The 21,422-nt window shown below is 36.4% G+C and overlaps 1 long non-coding RNA gene and 1 pseudogene across 1 annotated transcript in view; both read right to left on the reverse strand.

Annotated features, from left to right (window-relative positions):
- LOC118522415 (uncharacterized) overlaps positions 1 to 21,422 on the reverse strand; it is an 829,883-nt gene that overhangs the window by 175,046 nt on the left and 633,415 nt on the right. The window contains exon 6 of the long non-coding RNA XR_013446163.1: positions 19,737 to 19,770. This is a non-coding gene — a long non-coding RNA (uncharacterized LOC118522415). The remainder of the gene's footprint in view (positions 1 to 19,736; positions 19,771 to 21,422) is intronic.
- LOC118531781 (10 kDa heat shock protein, mitochondrial pseudogene) lies at positions 9,786 to 19,066 on the reverse strand (annotated as a pseudogene).

The raw sequence follows: 21,422 nt of genomic DNA on the forward strand, positions 1-21,422 counted from the left end.
CCAAATTAGAATTTCTGGAGAGAGGTCCAAGATTAAATTCTAGAATTAAATTCCAGTTGGTTGTGATTCATGGGCACATTTTATTTTAGTTTTATAAAAGATTTATTTATTTAAGACAGAGGCAGAGAAGGATGGGGGGTGGAGGGGCAGAGGGAAAGAGAGTCTTAAGCAGACTCAGCTGAGCCTGGAGCCCAAGGAGGGACTCAGTCACATGACCATGAGATCAGGGCCTGAGCCAAAACCAAGAGTTGGATGCTTAACTGACTGCGCCACCCAAGAGTCCCCACGGACAGATTTTAAAAGCAATAATCTTGAAAGCATGGTTTAAGCTTTTAACCAGAGCAAGTTAAACATAATGCATTTTATTTTAGGACTGAAGAAATGGAACTAGGAATCTGTAGGCTCTAAAATTGGCAGTGAGGCCCCAAAAATACCCACTATAGGTTCTGCCTGGATGTCTTCTCAAAGATACTTCACATCTGTATCAATTACAATATATTCATAAGTGAACTCTTCATTTTATTTTGCTGAAACTTACTTTTTCATCTATATTTACTATCATGGTAAAGTAGCAAATAATCAATTGTGAATCACTGATTATTGGGGGACTGATTTTTATAGATGAAGAAGAAGAAACATTCCACAGGAATCTCATTAATTACCCTAATAATCACTCTAGAACCTAAAGAATCTAAGCTAGAATTTTGTAGGTTTACTATAGTCTACTTCCAATGCCACTTACTTTTTTACCTTCTGTAAATTCACAAAAATTTCAGATATGTTAAAAGAATCCCTTCTTTACTACATATAAGTCAAGATAAATATATGGGCTCAGTCTGCCATCTTGAAACAGAAGTTTGTATAATCATGTTCTGTTTTCCAACCATTCAAATACAACCAAAAGTATAATCTAATATAACTTAAGTTAAAAATTCAACATGTGCAGTCTTCCTTATTTTATGGTTTTATGGAAAATCTGTGTTGTAGAAAAGTTTCTTTATGACAAATCATTTTTTTTTAATTGCCATTTTGGTATAAAGTTCACCATCTTAGCATGGGGGAATATCGTAGGAAACTGAAAGTGAAATATTTTGTATAGGATAAATATACTGGCTATCTTTATTCTTGCATACATGGAATAAGGATGACTATTAAAATCATTAAAATGCTGTGTAATATTTCATGATAATATTCCATGTTTTAACCATCTTTCTGATCAACATTCAATCGTTGTTTGCCTTTCTCCAGGCCAAATGGGTATTTCTTCCAAAATGAACTCCGTGTTTTCCTGAATGTGAATGCAACTTTGCAATAAGCCATAATGATTGGTACCCTTACTACAATATGAGCAAAGAAAGTGTCCATCAAGAGGGGATAAAATCAGTTCTTACTGATCTTACTAAACAGTAGGTGTCCCACTATATGGTGGGGTATAGATTGAAAGTATGTAAGTGTTGGAGGTAGACAACCCTGGATCATCTTTTGGCTACTGGTATCAAAATCAACATCTTACTTAATTTTTCTGAACTCATTCAGTATATAAATGAAAAATCATTAGTACTTCAAAGGTGGTTATTTTTGTTGCAATGATTATTAGTTTTCTTATTTCCTACAAAATAATATACCCTCAATTGACAATTATCTAAATTAATATATTTGTGTTCTATAAAATTAATTTAATGTTTATATTTAATATTATATATATGACAGATTGAGTTATAAAGCAAATTTACTTTAAGCAATTATTACTATACATGAAATATTGTTTCCTGATTTGCCTTGATTAATTAATAATATGGAAATACATATGGGTGATATTTATTACATATTTAAAATACAAATGAAATGACACAATTTCTTAGGGTTTGGAAAATTATATTTCCTTAGTCATATTACTTTTGATTGCTTTGTGATACTTCATCTTAAACTCATATTTTAGTGAGGTGAGATTATGCAGGATAGCTCAAAGTGAATATTATATGAAAAGCTTGGATTAAGATCATGTTTCCTCAAATATTTATTTGAAACTTCTGTGAAATCTTAATGTATCACACATTTATCAGGTGACTAAGTTTAGTTCTCAACACTTCATACTCTGCCATTTCATCTATATTATTAACTTTTGTTTGTTTTATTTAACATTCAAATAATTGGACTGAATTTAGAGAAAAGGGAAGGTTATCAAAATATTCGAACAGTTCAATCTGTGATTCAAACAGTCAAAGAAAAAAATTTTAAACCCCAAATTAAATGTATTAATTTCATTACTTTGAATAATTTAATAGCATCATTAACAATTAAGATAATTATTGCTGTAAGTAACATAAAATCACATTTCATCCAGAGTGAACAATAAGGACAATTTACCATCTCACATACCAAGAATTCTCAGCATTGGGTGACCCAGAGCGGCTAAGTCAGCAACTTGATATCATCATTAAAAATGCAGTTTTTTTTAATCTATTCACTCTGCCATTCCAAATGTGTGGCTTTGGCCTCAGGCTGGTGTACCTCATCTCAGGGTGACTGTCACCATTCCAGCAGTAACACGAAAGAGGCAAAACCCTCTACCTTATGTAAAAGGACTCCTTCTTCCTGATTAAGAGCATACACTCTTTCTCAGAAACTCCCCAAGAGACATTTTCTCCTATTACCTTGACCTCTAAAGAAATCACTGACATAGAACCTGGAACTGCACAATTGGCTTAGACTGATAGGAATTCAAGTCTAAGTCATGTGGGAGAGGTTGACACCTAAATAAAATGGAAGTGAGCCAAACATGGGTGACGTGGTGAATGGCTCCTGGATAGGCCATAACCAATCCTTACAACCAAGGAAGTTAAATTTCTCCCACACTGCCCTAAATAATAATATAATCTAATTTTTATATAATTTTTAATCATATAATCTAAATTTTAATCTGACACCTCTGATGCTTGACTATTACCTAAAATATTCTAAGAAGTGATCATCGAGGATCTATTGACATCTCCTACATGAAACAGCTTGGATGGCCTGCTTTTCTCTAAATCTAGAAAATGAAGGACTGGGATATTCAATTCCAACAACAGGGCAAAGTTATGTCCCAAATGAAGGGTTCAGGGCAAACAAAAACAGGTAACCACCTTCATCCCTTTATTTGCTCACGTATTCTTTCGTTAATACGTAAGAAGCTTCCCATTTACTATGTGCAGATAATGGATGAAGTGCTAGAGGTAAAAAATAAAACAAAAAAAATCTGAATAAGACAATACTCTGAAAACCACAACAGCCGAGTAAAAATCAAACAAATTATTATACACTGTGATGAGTGTTATGGAAGACGTATGAAAAATGTGCTATAGAGACATATAGGAAAAGCATATAACTTAGAGTAAGCTTCAGAAGTCAAATAGAGCTTTGAAAAGTTGCTGTCTGTGAAGAACAAGGGAGTCTTAAAGCATTAGTTGGCTAAGTGAAATGGCTAGAGAGACAGTGTTCTGGGTAAATTTGCTGTCTGTGAAGAACAAGGGAGTCTTAAAGCATTAGTTGGCTAAGTGAAATGGCTAGAGAGACAGTGTTCTGGGCAAATTAACCCTGGATGTAAAAGTGTACGTGCACATGTGTGTGTGTGTGTGTATGTGTGTGTGTGTGTGGAAGGAGAGAGAGACTGATTTGAAGATTGAAGAGCACAGGACCCTAGATAGCAAAAAGTAGTAAGAAACATGAAGTGGGGAAGTTGGGCCCAAATCACAAAGGGCCTTTTCTACCAGATCAAAGAGTTTGAAATAGAGCCTTGAAGGCATCAGAAAGTCATTAAAGGATTTTGAGTAGGATAATGACACAGTTATATTTGCAATTTAAGGTTCATGCTGTCTCAAATGTAGAAGTTAAATGTGGCTAGGAATAGATTAAAGACAGAGAGAATGATTAAGAGGCTGTTTTGAGTAGCATGGATGAGAAATTAGAATGTCTGAAGCTAGGTAGTGGCAGACAGTGAGGTTAAAAAGGAAGGGAAAATTTTGAGAGATATTTAAAGGTAATATTGCCGGGAGTTGGTGACTGAAGATTTTGTGTCGAAGTAATTCAAAATGAGGAATCAAGGGGGCTTGCTAAATTTCTGACTTGAGAAAATTCCTCAGGGGTGCTGTCATTCATGAGATTAGGATATTCAAGAGGAAGAGGTTTGGTAAATCAAAGATCTGCCATGCACTCAGCACCACAATGTACCAAGCAGATTTACTTGCTTGACGGAACGCTTCCTCTCTATTTTCAATTTGGAATAAAATCATTTCTTTACATATCATCCGATATATACCATGTTAGTGAAAGCATTGCTGAAATCCTCCCACCACATCTTCAGTGTGACTCTTGTCTCTATCCCTGATATGACATACCACACAGCTTATGGCACATGCTTATCTGGACAACCAGTCTATGAGCTGCTTCTAGACATAATGCTCTCATATTCATGTTTGAAACTCCCCAATGCCTAGCCCCCTCAAATACTTGCATATAATAAGCACTCAATAAATGGCTTTTGAATTAAGCCAAAAAATAATATTCTTCATTGAATTCCTTTAAAATGAAAACAATAGATATTTTTTGGTCCTCGTGTTGAGTTGAAGGTAAGGTCATTTCTTGCCAGCAGGCTATGACTGACTTTAATTAAACATTTTATACCATTCATCTGCTGCTGGGTAACATGCCTTTTAAAACACAGGAAACATTAATCTGCAGATGAATAGTATAAAATCTTTTTACAATATTTTCCTCAGTTACAACGAGATTATATACTAACCACAATATTTCTGCTCCGTTCTAGAATCATAGAAGAATGCATACTATCAATAGACACCTACAGTGAGGGTAATAATGTGCATATGGTGTGTTATAACATCCTTATGCTAGTTTCAAAAACTAAGAGAATAAAAAAATAAAAAGTGGAGAATGTTATGACTTAAACAATACAAGCATGTGCATTAAGTCAGGTCTTTAAAGGACAGATTTCACATGTGGGAAACATAAGTGAGCGCATTATGTGTTTCACTGTGTGGTAACCCCTTATCCTCCTTCATTTGGTTGACCTGTATCATTGCACTGTGGGTGTCCAATATTGTTCTCTAGGTGGGAGTGACAGGAAGAAGGTACGGCAGGCAATGTGTTAACCAGACAGCAACCTGTATCAGAGCAGAGGAAACAAGGATGGTGCAGCTCTTACCATGACCTGGAGTGTAAGTATGCATTGCTCAGGTTGATAAAATTGCATAGCAATGTGCAAGAAATAACAGGTTAAAGGTATTAAAAAATTAAAGGCAGAAGTGCTAAACAAGAAAACAAGCTTGAAATGGTTTTAGAGCTGGAGAATGACCAATTGTCTTCAGTTGATTTTCAATCTTTCCTTTGGCAGACAGGAGAGTGGTATGGATATCTTAGGGGTCAAATGTACTCTCTACTCTCACCTTTCTGTTGATGCTCATCTGGGAACAACTTTCCTGTTCTCTATTTTAGTAGGTAAGTTGTTATGTTTGTTTTGTATGATCTAGCTCTGACTTAAGGTTTTGGCTATAATTTCAAGCTTGATGATGCAGAGGTTTCCACATTTAAAGTACTGATGATCACAACTCTCAAGATAACTGAGCCCTCTCTTTTTCTTAAAAGATTCTTCTCTTGTCTTCCAAAATTTGTGAAATTCCTCTTTGTAATCTCCTGGACTCTTTTCTCATTCTACAATATTTGGCCAAGGGATCTTATCCTTGTTCACTCTATACTTTGCTTTGATATTTAGATTTGTATGCGAACTAAATACTTGATCTCTCTACTTACAAATTTCATAGGAACCTCAACCTTAAGTTTTGTTTAACTCAATCTTTTATCTCTCCCCTCCACATCCAGTCGCAATCATAATTTTTCATCTCCCTCATCTAAATCATTTCCAAATTTTTAATACTTAACCTTTAAAACACACCTTGAATTCTTCCATTTCTTCCCATTTGCATTGGGATCAGTCAAATCCAAATCACCATCATTTCTCACCTGGACTATGTAAAAGAGCTTCCGACTGATCTCCAAGCTTCCCCTTTCATGCAAACTTTACCAACCCACCCATTTTTCTCATGGCAACAAAAATGAAACTTTAAAAATGATATATAACATGTTGTCACCCTTCTGTCTAAAATCTTTTAGTTTCTTTACATCTCTACATTTGCAATAATATTAGTTCATTCACCCAGGACCATTCTGCTTGCTCAGTGAATATATATTATATAGGGCTTGTATCAATTCATAGGGTATTCCAAACTTTTTCAGCTTACAAATTTTGAATATGATTTTTGCACATGCCATTTTTCTTCCTTCCTGGAATGTTCTCCCTCCAAACTTTCTTTGCTTACTTCTCTTCATTCTTCACATTGCCATTAAGACACTATTTCCTCATGGACAGATTCTAGACAGTGATCATGTAAAATTAATGCCACTGTCCACCATTATTTCCTCTCAGAAAACTTTTACTTCACATAAATTGTTGTAATATGACTATTTGTGTATATATGTATGTATGTATGTGTGTATGTATTGCCAGTCTCTTTTGCTAAGCTTAGGACTCAAAAATGAAGGGGATGTCTTCTTCTATCTCAGAACTTTCAACAGTGCTTTGAACATTGTAGGAGACCAATAATCACTTGTGGAATAATGAGCTAATATTATGACCTTTTATACGTACAAGCATTCTCAATTTCCTTAATCACTTCATGAAACACTGTAAGATTATAAATCGTAGAACATTGTTTAGAAATTGTTGCAAATCATTTTTTGTTTAATTATTTGTATTTTTCTTTATAGGTTGCTGATTGGTAGAAATAAGGTTTTTTTTTTTCTCTTGTTTAATGTTTAATCTCCATGTGTATTCAGGACAGCATTGCAAATTATACTGTAGGTGTGACCCAGAAAAACATTTTTAGAAGTGTGACATCTATCAGGTTTGTGTTAATTATATAATAATCACTTTAACACTGGATTACTGAGCAGATACAAAAGACTCAAACAGTTTTTACTCCAGGATCTCCTTTGTCAACAGTACAAACATCAACAACAAAGGAAAGGTATGCATTGAAAAGGCTCCAGAGATCTCAGGTGCAGTGGTCTTCCCACAAATGGGCCAGGTCAAAAAAGATGTTTATTGTCATCTGGCCTTGAACCATCAGCAAAAGACCCTGGTACCAGGAAACCCACATTTTGTTTGTGCTGGAGATCTCTATGGTGAGCTGCTTATGTAGACATGTTTGGTTATTCTGTCTATGCCACCAGCCCTAACTGTTGAACTCCCCCTATCCCTAGGCTCCATAAAAACCAGATACCAATCATAAATTTTACTATTACTACTAAACAATGTTGACAGACTAGAAATCATTTGTTCCATAGTTTCATGGTTTGGCCAAGAGTCAAGCATGCAATCAACCCAGGCCAGCTGATACACATACTTTGCAAGTGAGACTAGAACTTAGAACATGCATAATATTTTATAAAATTCTTTTATACATTGGCACATTTAAATTTCACACTGATAAGGGGAAGGTACTATACTTTCTATTATAATATAGAAGGATGTCAAACTCAGAAAAATTATGACTTACTCTGAATCAAATAGCAAACAGGAGCACTGGAAATCAAACATGTACCTTCAGATGTTAAGTCCAAGTTTGTTTTTTTTTTTGTTTTCTGTTTTGCTAAAACTGGTATCCACATTATCTACTTTCTTCAGATTTCTCTGAAATGCCTTTAAAATATCTGATAAAATAGCACAGTTGACTATTACCTACATTTACCTTCCCTATTCATTTTCCTTTTTTCTATCCCCAGTACCTTGTGAAAATTTACCCTGTAAATTCTCAAAATTTTATATATTCCCTATTTCTTTCCTCTTTAAATAAAATGTAAATAATTAATTTCAGGCCATCCATCAATTCATGATCTTTACAACTCCTTAAGACTTACTATATTACTTTTTTGTTGTTGTTGTTATTCCCATGAAGAGCAATTTTGGGGAGTGGAAGGAGTATGAAGTTGCCTTATTAAATAATTTCCATCTCAGAGAATTCATTACATATATACCATGTTGTGGGAACAAAGATTATCCAGATTTAGAAAGCTTTGCAAAAAATACTTGCAGTAAGTGAATGTGTATATGTGTTTTCAATTATTTTATTGATTTCTATTACTGTAGTCTTCTGCTACCAAGCAGGCACTTCTTTGCAAATCTTTACACTTAAACAGCTTCTAGTATGGAGATCTTCATAAGTTCTCTCTCTCATTAATTAGCTTCAAGGAATCAATACTGAATCTTTGGATCTAATTTAATTTAATTTAGCCATTATTTATTTTCCCTCCTTAGGGCTTAGCGAAATGGTAGAACAGAAAGCTATTTTGTTTGGCTATTTGTTTTGAATAAAACATTAAATATCACCAACTTAAAGAAACAGTATAGGATTTAGAATTAGAAACCATGGGTTTCAGTCCTTCCTTTTATTTATTCATCCATTTATTCATTCATTCCCTTATATAAAATGTGCAAAAAGAATGATCCACTTGATGGAATTATTTGAAGGAAGAAATTAGGTTGTGCAAGCAGAATTTTTTTTTTAATTAAATTACACTGCTAACTTTTAGTTGCATTTTTTAGTTACAAATGTTTTTCTTCTTGAACAAAATATAATATCTCCATTTTAAGATGGTAAACATGATAAAATACTCCATTTATCTCCTTCTTTCTGATAACCAATTGAAAAGGTAGTAAAGAAATACAAAAGCCTAATTATATAGAGAATAAGAGAAATGATATCGATAAACGTGAGACTTGCATATATTTCTAGAAAGTATATATCAGATGGAGGGATGGTTAATGGGTGAAATACAGCAGCAGGGGAAAAAAAAGTAGAAAAAGACTATTTTCTCCTTGTCCATAAGACAAAGGAGAAAATAGTCAAATGTGATGTTATCTGCCAAGAGTCTGATAACTCAAAGATGGTGGGGCTGTAATTTGCACATTGAAGGAGAAGTAGAACTGAAAAGGTCTGTAAATGAAAAAGTCTAGCCTAATCATCTTTCTCACCATAATTTCTAATGTCTTCCTACTTATCCAGGAAATATCTTGGCATGTTCTTTTATAAAGAGATTGAATAAATTATCTTGGGATAACAAAGGCAGATTTTGAGGGTGTTAGTACTTCAGAAAAAAAGACTTCTCATTTAGAAATTCCAAAGGCTATTCAACCAGTCCTATCTTCATACATTATTTCCTGGTAGTTTTCTTCTCTTGTTCTTAAAAATGAATAGGAACTGGAGGGTATTATGCTGAGTGAAATAAGTCAATCAGAGAAAGACATGTATCATATGATCTCACTGATATGAGGAATTCTTAATCTCAGGAAACAAACTGAGGGTTGCTGGAGTGGTGGGGCATGGGAAAGATGGGGTGGCTGGGTAATAGACATTGGGGAGGGTATGTGCTATTGTGAGTGCTGTGAATTGTGAGACTGTTGAATCACAGACCTGTACCTCTGAAACAAATAATACATTATATGTTAAAAAAAAGAAGAAGAAGAAGAAGAAGAAGAAGAAGAAGAAGAAGAAGGAGAAGAAGAAGGAGAAGAAGATAGCAGGAAGGGGAAAATGAAGGGGGCGAAATTGGAGGGGGAGACAAACCATGAGAGACTATAGACTCTGAGAAACAAACTGAGGGTTCTAGAGGGGAGGGGGGTGGGGGGATGGGTTAGCCTGGTGATGGGTATTAAAGAGGGCACATACTGAATGGAGCACTGGGTGTTATACGCAAACAATGAATCATGGAACACGACATCAAAAACTAATGATGTAATGTATGGTGATTAACATAACATAATAAAATAATAAAAAAAAATGAATAGGACCCCAGAGATTACCAGGTACTTGGGGAAAAAAAAAGCTGATTACCCATGAGAAAAACAATAGGAAAAAATTTGACACCAGAAGAAATATATAATTCTGGAAAGAGAAGGGAAAAAATGCTCAAGAAGTTACAAAATAGGATTCTTCTTTAAAATTATTGAAGTATAATTACCATACAGTGCTATGTCAGTTTCAGATGTACAATGTAGTGATTCAACAGTTCTGTGCATTACTCAATGATAAGCGTTTCTCAATCCCCTTTATCTATTTCACCCATCTCCTCACCTACTTCCCCTCCGGCAACTACCAGCTTGTTCTCTGTATTTAAGAGTCTGTTTTTCTATTTGTTTCTCTTTTTTCTTTAGTTGTTCTTTTCTTTTCTTTTTCTTTCTTTCTTTCTTTTTTTTTTAGTCCAGATACCATTATTTTAAAAGAGAGACATAGAAATTATTTACATGATGAAAGATTTCACAACTTCACTGGAATGGGCAGCTTCACTTGATGCCATTTCAACAATGATTTATTTCAGTCTACATACTTTCTGTGAATGTCACCATCTCTAAATAAGAAATAATTCTTGTCATCTAGAACTACTTTGGTGCCTCCGTATTCTGGGAGAAGAACTTTATCTCCAACTTTCACACTAACTGGTTGACTCTGTCCACCCTTTCTTCAGAGCTTTTCCTTGAGAGTTTTCTAGAAGCATAATGCCTCCTGTGGTTACAGTTTCTGATGTGCCCTTTCTTTATTTCTTTTTCTTTCTTTCTTTCTTTCTTTTTTAAAAGATTTGTTTATTTATTTATCTATTTATTTATTTATTCATTTGCGAGAGAGAGCAGAGTGAGTGAGAACACAAGTCAGGACCCTTGGATCATGATCTGAGCCAAAGGAGATGCTTAACTGACTGAGCCACCCAGGCACCCCTCAGCTGTGCCCTTTCAACTAAAACTCAGGCAAAGAGAGGAAGAAACTTTTCTAAATGCCTGTCCTGCATGACTCCAGCTTGCTGAAGTTGGTTCTCTGCTCTCAAGCTGCCACAGCCTGTGGCAAGAAGACCTACAGTCTGATACTCAGGAGCATTTCCTTTTTATTCTTTCTTAGAATTTCCATTTGTTTGCTTTTATGACTCATCTGTTTTTGCATGTCACCCACTTTTTCCATAAGAGTTCTTAGCATTCTTAATATTTTAAATTTCTGATCTGATCATCCTAACATCATTGCTGTATATGAGTCTGGTTCTGATGGTTACGTTGTCTCTTCAGACTGTTTTTGTTTTGTTTTGTTTTGTTTTGTTTGTTTGCTTTTTTTTTTTTTAACCATGCCTTGTATCTTTTTGTTGAAAGCCAGACATGATGTATTGGGAATAAGGAACTAAGGAAAACATGCCTATAGTATGAGGTTTTGTGTTTATCTGGCTATAGGAGTTAGGCTATGTTTACTGTTTGCTGTAGCTATAAGGTCAGAGGCTAAAATTTCCTCTTGTATTCGTTTTTGTCTCCCTGTTGTCTTTTGCTTTTCCTACAGACTGCTAAAATAGGGCCTGAAGGTTATAGTAATTTATCTGTAATTTCCCGTTATTATATAGGAGGCTTATTGATGTGAAGAACAAGTATGGGGGAAGCACTCTATATTCTAATGATTAGGTTTTAGTGAGCTTGAGTTGAAAATTTTCCTTCCTTCACATCAAAGGCTAGGGCAGGCTGGAATTCTCCTTTCTCCATGTTGGTTAGGCACTGGTTAAACCTTAGTTGGTTAGGCTCCAGTAAAATAGTCTCTCTTGAGTACAGGACTTATAAAAATGAGGACAGAGAAGCAAGATGGCAGAGGAGTAGGAGATCTAAATTTCGTCTGGTCCCAGGAATTCAGCTAGATAGGTATCAAAACATTGTGAACACCTACGAACTCAACAGGAGATCAAAGAAAAGAATAGCAGCAACTCTCTGAACAGAAAAGTGACCACTTTCTGGAAGGTAGGACGTGCGGAGAAGTGAATCCGAGGCGATATTTGGTAAGATAGATGGCGGGGGGAGGGAGACTCCATCAGCTGCTACTGGAAAGTGATAGAGCCACAGAGCACGAAATCGGAACTTTTAAAAGTCTGCTCCACTGAGGGACATCGCTCCAGTGGCTAAGCCGGGGGGGTGGGGGTGGAGGGGGTGGAACCCTCGCTGGGACAGTGGGGTCTCAGGACCCTCGGGGTCACAGAAAGACCAGGGGTGCCTGAGTGTGGCAGAGCTCCCAGGTATCGGAGCAGGGAAACCGGCTGCAGAGATGGAGCTGAGGAGTGGGCTCTCAGCCAAGGAGTGGGTTCTCATTTTAGACCCAAAGACACCTCCAGATTGAAAGTGAGGGGGTGGAAAACCATTCACCATGCTAACGGACATCAAAAGAAAGCTGGGGTGGCAATCCCTATATCAGACAAATTAGATTTTAAACCAGACTATAATAAGAGATGAGGAAGGACATTATATCATACTTAAAGGGTCTATCCAACAAGAAGATCTAACAATTGTAAATATCTATGCCCCTAACATGGGAGCAGCCAATTATATAAGCCAATTAATAACAAAATCAAAGAAACACATCTACAGCAATACAATAATAGTAGGGGACTTTAACACCCCCTCACTGAAATAGACAGATCATCTAAGCAAAAGATCAACAGGGAAATAAAGGCTTTAAGACACATTGGACCAAATGGACTTCACAGATATATTCAGGACATTCCATCCCAAAGCTACAGAATACACATTCTTCTCTAGTGCCCATGGAACATTCTCTAGAATAGATCACATCCTGGGTCACAAATCAGGTCTCAACCTGTATCAAAAGATTGGGATCATTCCCTGCATATTTTCGGACCACTATGCTTTGAAACTAGAACTCAATCACAAGAGGAAAGTTGGATAGAACTCAAATACATGGAAACTAAAGAGCATCCTACTAAAGAATGAATGGGTCAACCAGGAAATTAAAGAAGATATTAAAAAAATTCATGGAAACAAATGAAAATGAAAACACAACTGTTCAAAATCTTTGGGATGTAGCAAAGGAGGTCCTAAGAGGAAAGTATATAGCAATACAAGCCTTTCTCAAGAAACATGAAAGGTCCCAAATACACAACCTAACCCTACACCTAAGGACCTGGAGAAAGAACAGCAAATAAAGCCTAAACCCAGCAGGAGAAGAGAAATAATAAAGATCAGAGCAGAAATTAATGCAATAGAAACCAAAAGAACAGTAGAACAGATCAACGAAACTAGGAGCTGGCTCTTTGAAAGAATTAATAAGATTGACAAACCCCTGGCCAGACTTATCAAAAAGAAAAGAGAAACAACCCAAATAAATAAAATCATGAATGAAAGAGGAGAGATCACAACCAACACCAAAGAAATGCAAACCATTATAAGAACATATTATGAGCAAATCTATGCCAGCAAATTAGATAACCTGGAAGTAATGGATGCATTCCTAGAGATGTATCAACTACCAAAACTGAACCAGGAAGAAATAGAAAACCTGAACAGACCCATAACCACTAAGGGAATTGAAGCAGTCATCAAAATTCTCCCACCAAACAAGAGCCCAGGACCAGACGGCTTCCCAGGGGAATTCTACCAAACATTTAAAGAAGAATTAATACCTATTCTTCTGAAATTGTTCCAAAAAATAAAATGGAAGGAAAACTACCAAACTCATTTCATAAGGCCAGCATTACCTTGATCCCAAAATCAGACAAAGACCCCATCAAAAAGGAAAATTACAGACCAATATCCCTGATGTACATGGATGCAAAAATTCTCACCAAAATACTAGCCAATAGGATCCAACAGTACATTAAAAGGATTATTCACCACGACCAAGTGGGGTTTATTCCTGAGCTGCAAGGTGGGTTCAACCTCCACAAATCAATCAATGTGATACAATATATCTAATAAAAGAAAGAACAAGAACCATATGATCCTCTCAATAGATGCAGAAAAAGCATTTGAAAAAGTACAGTATCCTTTCTTGATTAAAACTCTTCAGAGTGTAGGGATAGAGGGTACGTACCTCAATCTCATAAAAGCCATCTATGAAAAACCCACAGTGAATATCATTCTCAATGGGGAAAAACTGAGAGCTTTTCCCCTCAGGTCAGGAACACGGCAGGGATGTCCACTATCATCACTGCTATTCAACGTAGTATTAGAAGTCCTAGCCACAGCAATCAGACAACAAAAAGAAATAAAAGGTATCCGAATCAGCAAAGAAGTCAAACTCTCATTCTTTGCAGATGATATGATACTTTATGCAAAAAACCCAGAAGACTCCACCCCAAAACTGCTAGAACTCATATAGGAATTCAGTAAAGTGGCAGGGTATAAAATCAATGCACAGAAAGCAGTTGCATTTCTATACACCAACAACAAGATAGAAGAAAGAGAAATTAAGGAGTTGATCCCATTTACAATTGCACCCAAAACCATAAGATACCTAGGAATAAATCTAACCAAAGAGGCAAAGAATCTGTACTCAGAAAACTATAAAATACTCATGAAAGAAATTGAGAAAGACACAAAGAAATGGAAAAACGTTCCATGCTCATGGATTGGAAGAACAAATATTGTGAAGATGTCAATCCTACCTAGAGCAATCTACACATTTAATGCAATCCCCATCGAAATACCATCCACTTTTTCAAAGAAATGGAACAAATAATCCTAAAATTTGTATGGAACCAGAAAAGACCCTGAATAGCCAGAGGAATGTTGAAAAAAGAAAAGCAAAGCTGGCGGCATCACAATTCCGGACTTCCAGCTCTACTACAAAGCTGTCATCATCAAAACAGTATGGTACTGGCACAAAAACAGATGCATAGATCAATGGAACAGAATAGAGAGCCCAGAAATGGCCCCTCAACTCTATGGTCAACTAATCTTCGACAAAGCAGGAAAGAATGTCCAATGGAAAAAAAACACAGTCTCTTCAACAAATGCTGTTGGGAAAATTGGACAGCTCCATGCAGAAGAATGAAACTGGACCATTTCCTTACACCACACACAAAAATAGACTCAAAATGGTTGAAAGACCTAAATGTGAGACAGGAGTCCATCAAAATCCTAAAGGAGAACACAGGCAGCAACCTCTTCGACCTCAGCCGCAGCAACTTCTTCCTAGAAACATCGCCAAAGGCAAGGGAAGCAAGGGCAAAAATGAACTATTGGGACTTCATCAAGATAAAAAGCTTTTGCACAGCAAAGGAAACAGTCAACAAAACCAAAAGACAACCGACAGAATGGGAGAAGATATTTGCAGATGACATATCAGATAAAGGGCTAGTATCCAAAATCTATAAAGAACTTATCAAACTCAACACCCAAAGAACAAATAAACCAATCAAGAAATGGGCAGAAGACATGAACAGACATTTTTCCAAAGAAGACATCCAAATGGCCAACAGACACATGAAAAAGTGCTCAACATTGCTCGGCATCAGGGAAATCCAAATCAAAACCTCAGTGAGATACCACATCACACCAGTCAGAATGGCTAAAATTAACAAGTCAGGAAATGACAGATGTTGGCGGGGATGCAGAGAAAGGGGAACCCTCCTACACTGTTGGTGGGAATGCCAGCTGGGGCAGCCACTCTGGAAAACAGTATGGAGTTTCCTCAAAAAGTTGAAAATAGAGTTACCATATGACCCAGCAATTGCACTACTGGGTATTTACCCCAAAGATACAAATGTAGTGATCCGAAGGGGTATGTGCACCCCAACATTTATAGCAGCAATGTCCACAATAGCCAAACTATGGAAAGAGCCAAGATGTCCATCAACAGATGAATGGATAAAGAAGATGTGGTATATATATATAATGGAATATTACACAGCCATCAGGAAAAAAATATCTTGCCATTTGCAAAGACGTGGATGGAACTAGAGGAGATTATGCTAAGCGAAATAAGTCAATCAGAGAAAGACATGTATCATATGATCTCACTGATATGAGGAATTCTTAGACTCAGGAAACAAACTGAGGGTTGCTGGAGTGGTGGGGGGTGGGAGGGATGAGGTGGCTGGGTGATAGACATTGGGGAGTATATGTGCTATGGTGAGCACTGTGAATTTTGTAAGACTCATGAATCACAGATCTGTACTTCTGAAACAAATAATACATTATATTTTTAAAAAAAGAAAAAAAAAGAAGATAGTAGGAAGGTAAAAATGAAGGGGGGCGAATCGGAGGGGGAGACGAACCATGAGAGATTATGGACTCTGAGAAACAAACTGAGGGTTCTAGAGGGGAGGGGGAGTGGGGGGGATATGTTAGCCTGGTAATGGGTATTAAAGAAGGCACGTATTGAGTGGAGCACTGGGTGTTATATGCAAACAATGAATCATGGAACACTACATCAAATACTAATGATGTAATGTATGGTAATTAACATAACATAATAAAATAAAATTTAAAAAAAATGAGGACAGAGAGCTCTAGCCTTATTTTGAAATAGTTTCTTTTCTCCACTCCCTACTTTAAGAGCAAAGGGATTTTTTCTCAGATCTTCACATGGAGAAACAGGTAGGCCTCCTAGAAGAAACCCTCAGGAAAGTGTGGAGGTCCCCCAAATTAGGCTCCTCTGAATCTATTCCACAGTAAGCCTCCAGGAATTTGTCAATTACAATGTAATGTGTTGCTGCTGATATTGGCTTTGGCTTTGGTCTTCTGCTCCTGGGTTTTTGCCCCAATAAGCTGTGATTCTCTGTATCTGACTGTCTCTCTAGTTTCTAGGACAGATCTTTACCCTATGAGCTCAATTCTCTGATCTAAGAAGAGTTTTTGATTTTCAGTTTGTTCACATTTTTTCCCATCCAGGTGTGAGGATGGGAACATTGACTTTTAAGTTCTGTCCATGTTGTAGTAAAATCTAAAGCTTCAGGGATTGCATTTTAATTTCAAAATCTCTGCCCACAGCAATTACTCACTAAACTTTACTGTTGCAGACCCTTTGACAAAGTCAAAATAAGGATCTGGAAAATTGGAAAATAAAGCAATGTAAGATCAAGAAAGAAAGAAGCAAAAGATAAATACTTCCTGGCTGATTGAATATTAAACCCTCTGTATATAGTAGTAAATTCATAGAGAGGTCTTAATTTACCTACTTTACTCAAACAATGGTCATTTTTTCCTAGCTTCCATTAGTTTCTTCCTGCAATATGAGTTCTTTTGTTGCCTTTATTTATAGTCATGTTGCCTGCTGTTCTCTTTATGGGCCAATTTACATCTTTTGGGAGTAGACAGGGAAATTTTCAGAATGATTTAGGAACGAGCTGGATACAGTAACTTGCCATGTTTTTTCTCTGCCTATGAAGAGAACATCTGCTAGATATGCTGAGATGGAGCGTGCTTTTGTCTTTAGATTGAATCAGAAATCTTCCTGTATTTCCATTCTAAAAAGAAAATGGTGCAATGGTGCATCTAAATAAAATAAAATAAAAACAACCTGTAGGTAACAATTCACTAAGACACCATGGCAGACTTATGCTGTATTTTAGGGTCTTTAATGGAATGCATAATTACTGTACAAAGAGTATGGAGCAAAGCGAGCTGAGCCCATGCCTGCTATGGCCTTCTTTAGGTTGTTCAATCTCCTGCTAAGAAAACACAGGAAATATTAATAATCTGACTGGAACTGTCAAGACCACATGGTGGTCTTATGCCAAACAGGCTTAGTGATACTTTAAGAAAAATAATCCTAAACAAGCTGGAGAGAAATCTGACCATAAAATTGTTACCATTTTAAGGTCATTCTTTGAAAAATAGTACACCCATTGGCAGCTAAGATAATAATTCCCACTCTTTTGATTATAGTATATTACTGATAAATGACTATCACTAACTTTCTGTTCTGCCAAATGGTATATAAGAGATGGACACATTTAATTATACACATAAATATAACACATATAGAATTCTTACTTAACAAATTTAAAAATAGATCCTGATTGAATTTAGCTTTTGGTAACCACTGTTACTTCTATAGACTCCTTCCCCCAGCCCCCATCATGTATCAGTATCACAAATAGCGAAATACTCCCTGACATTAAAGATATTCTGTTGATGACAATAATCATCATTTATTTTATTTATTTGAGAGAGAGAGAGAGAGAATGCAAGCATGTGGGGAGGAGCAAAAGGTGTGGGAGGGAGAATCCCAAGCAGACTCTGCATTGAGTGTGAGCATGATGTGGAGCTCAATCTCACAACCCTGAGATCATGACCTGAGCAGAATCCAAGAATCATATGCCCCAATAATCATCATTTATACTTTTCTCAAAAGATTTTACTCATTTGAGAGAGAAAGAGAGAGAGAGAGCACAAGCAGGAGGAGCAGCAGAAGGAGAGGGAGAAGCAGGCTCCCTACTGAGCAGGAAGCCTGATGCCGGGCTTGATCCCAGGACCCTTGGGGTTATGACCTGAGCTGAAGGCAGATGCCTAACCCACTGAGCCACCCAGGCGCCCCCATCATTTATGCTTTTAATTCTCTGGTTATTTTCTGGTAGCCTACAGGCTTCCAGTTATGGAATGGATAAATCACAGGAATAATAGGCACAGCATTAGGAATATAGTCAATAATACAGTAATAGTAATGCAATGGAACAAATGATAGCTAAAACTTGTGGTGAACATAGTGTAATGTATAAATTTTTCAAACCACTAAGTTGTATACCTGAAACACAATGTGACATTGTGTGTCAATTATACTCAAAAATAATAAAGTGGGAATCATAAAAAAATATAGAAATTACTTCTTGTCTAATACATAAGTATTCATCCAAAAATATTTTCTCCTCTGAAAGATACTTATATTTCATTCAAGTCTTAATACAATAAAATTATATACAAATCAATTATATGCACTAAATCAATCTTTACTCTCATCTGTCCTACCTGTCCTTACTCCAAGCTACCATCACTCTCTTCTGATTTACTGAAATAGACTTCTAACTGATCTGTCCAAAACCACTCTTGGCCCTCTTTGATCACTTATCCACTTAGCATACTGATTGACCTTTTCAAAAAATATATTTGAACTTAGTGCCATCTGCTTAGAACACACGTTGTCATTCCATCACTCTTCTGATAAAGACCTACAGGGCTCTGCATGCCCTCGCCATTGCCCATTTCTTCAGCTGTCTGTGCTCAATATCACCCAGCTTCTTCACTCTCCCTACACATTAGGCTTACACCACCATAGGGTCTTTTCCACGTTGTTCCCATTGTTTGGAGCCCTCTTTGTCCTTAGTTAACTCCTACATATCCTTTGAGGGAGCATTTCCTGCTCTACTTCCTCCCCTTCAGCATCAGGTAAGATCTCCTTTGAGACACTGTCAACTCATACCTCTTCTTCCACTCAACTTACCACTATTGCCCATCACACCATAACGAGAACATGCAACAAACAGATAAATCTGAGTCTCGCCGGACATTTAATTGAGGAAGGCATGCATATGCTGGAGGTAATGTATTCCTGGTACATTTTTATATGAGTGGACATGCACAGGCAGACATTAAGAGAGAAAGAGAGAGACATTGAGAGAAAGAGAAATGCAGAACTAACACCTTTCTAATTGATGACACATTTCCAAGAACACAAAATACATATTCATGTTTGCATTGAAATGCAGATGGTGTCTACCATTGTATTAATATGAGATACAACACAACAATTATTCATATTGTTTCATATTTGTTTTAAAATTTAATACAGTTGATCCTCATTATTTTCAGAATCTGTATTTGCAAATTCATCTACTTGCTAAAACTTATTTGTAACCCCCAAATCAATACTCACTGCACTTTCATGTCATTTCTGAACATGTGCAGAGCTGCAAAAGAAAAAAAAAAAAATGAGTCACCTAACATGCCCATTCCCACCTGAAGTCAAACAATCCTGCTTGTTTCAGGTCCCATTCAGAAATGACCAGAGGAAGGCAACAGTAGGAGGCAGTGCAGTATAGTGCAAGAAGCTCTTGCTCCTGGACCAGCTGGAGGGCTTTGAATCTCAACTCTGGGACTTGTGAGTTTGGTGGCCTCGGACAAGTAACACTACTGAATCCACTTTTCTCTTTTGTCAAAGAAAGAAAATAGTATCTACCAGAATCACTTGATGATTTGTTATGATTTAATCATTTAAATATTTGCTAATTCAATATTCTTGGCAACACTCTAGAATAAAACTAACATGAATGATAATTGCCTGTATATTAAAAATGAAATGTAAATTAAAATTCATAGACCCTTTGAAACAAGAATTCCATAGATCAAAAACTAAAAATTGATGGTCTTAAAGTCCTTAATTTAAAATGAGAAATTTATACCCACAGAAATTAAAACAATGTTCTAAAGTCATACAGCTGTTCCCTGAGATAAATATATCTAGAATTCAGATGTGCCGGTTCTTTCAGAGTACTACATTTTTCACAAAATTATACAGATTCTATTTTTCTGTATCTCTGTCTCTCTTCAAGAAAGTGACATCTGAAGTAAAAATCGAAGAGAGAAAGGACATTAAATGCAAGAGCTAATATTGGAGGAAAAGCTGTCTGTAGTAGTGGTTTCTTATTCTGTAAAAGTCCTGTTTGTTTTCATACAAGATGGATATATAGCATCTACCCTGAAAGGTTATTATTGTGAGGTTCAAATAAAAGGATGATTTTATAATTTAATCCACATTTCTAAATAACAATGGAGAAAGTTTGAGATTAATTAATCTGCTGAATATGACTCTATTTAAAAAAACATAACAACCTGGGAACAATGTTGGATTTGAACAGAATTTAAAATCTTGCAACTCAACTTGCAAGATTATCAGATCTGGCAAGATTTTCTCATAAAGAAAATGGGTATTATGGGCCAAAATATTAGATTTTAATGTATAGTTATTTTCTTTGTTTTTAACAAGCTGCCTTCAACTAGAAAGTGAATGTTCACTCACTTTTTTCTAATTTGTAGACAGTATTAAGAAAACAACCTTCTAGTAAAATGTTAAAATCATATTTGTCCAATTTCCCTCTATTGTGGGGCTTGACATAAGAAATATTACAGCATAGACTGTTACTTACCTGTCTCCAAACCTATCATCTTTAGCTAAGTACATGGCTACCTGCAATAAAGATCATGTTTCCCAGCCTCCCTTGCAGCTAGTTGTAGCCTCATATTAAAATTCTGGCCACTGGGTTTGAACAGAAGTGTTATGTGGCATCTTCTCAAAGATCTCCAAAAAAAAAAAAGAAAACAAGCAAACAAGCAAGCAAGGGAAAGGAGAGGAGAGGAGAGGAGAGGGGAGGAGAGGAAAGGAAAAACTGGTGAAAGCTGATGCAGGTTCTTCATCCCTTATCTTCTCCTTTGTCCAACCTCCTTGAAAGTGGAATATGGAGACATGATCAGCTCCATGGCCATTTACACAGTGTGATTACATAAGACCTGATGCTCACAAGGGCCCCACACTTGATCAATTGCTCTGTGGTAGCCCTCATAA

Source organism: Halichoerus grypus, chromosome 3 (genome assembly GCF_964656455.1).
Source record: "Halichoerus grypus chromosome 3, mHalGry1.hap1.1, whole genome shotgun sequence".
Classification (NCBI taxonomy): Eukaryota; Metazoa; Chordata; class Mammalia; order Carnivora; family Phocidae; genus Halichoerus; species Halichoerus grypus.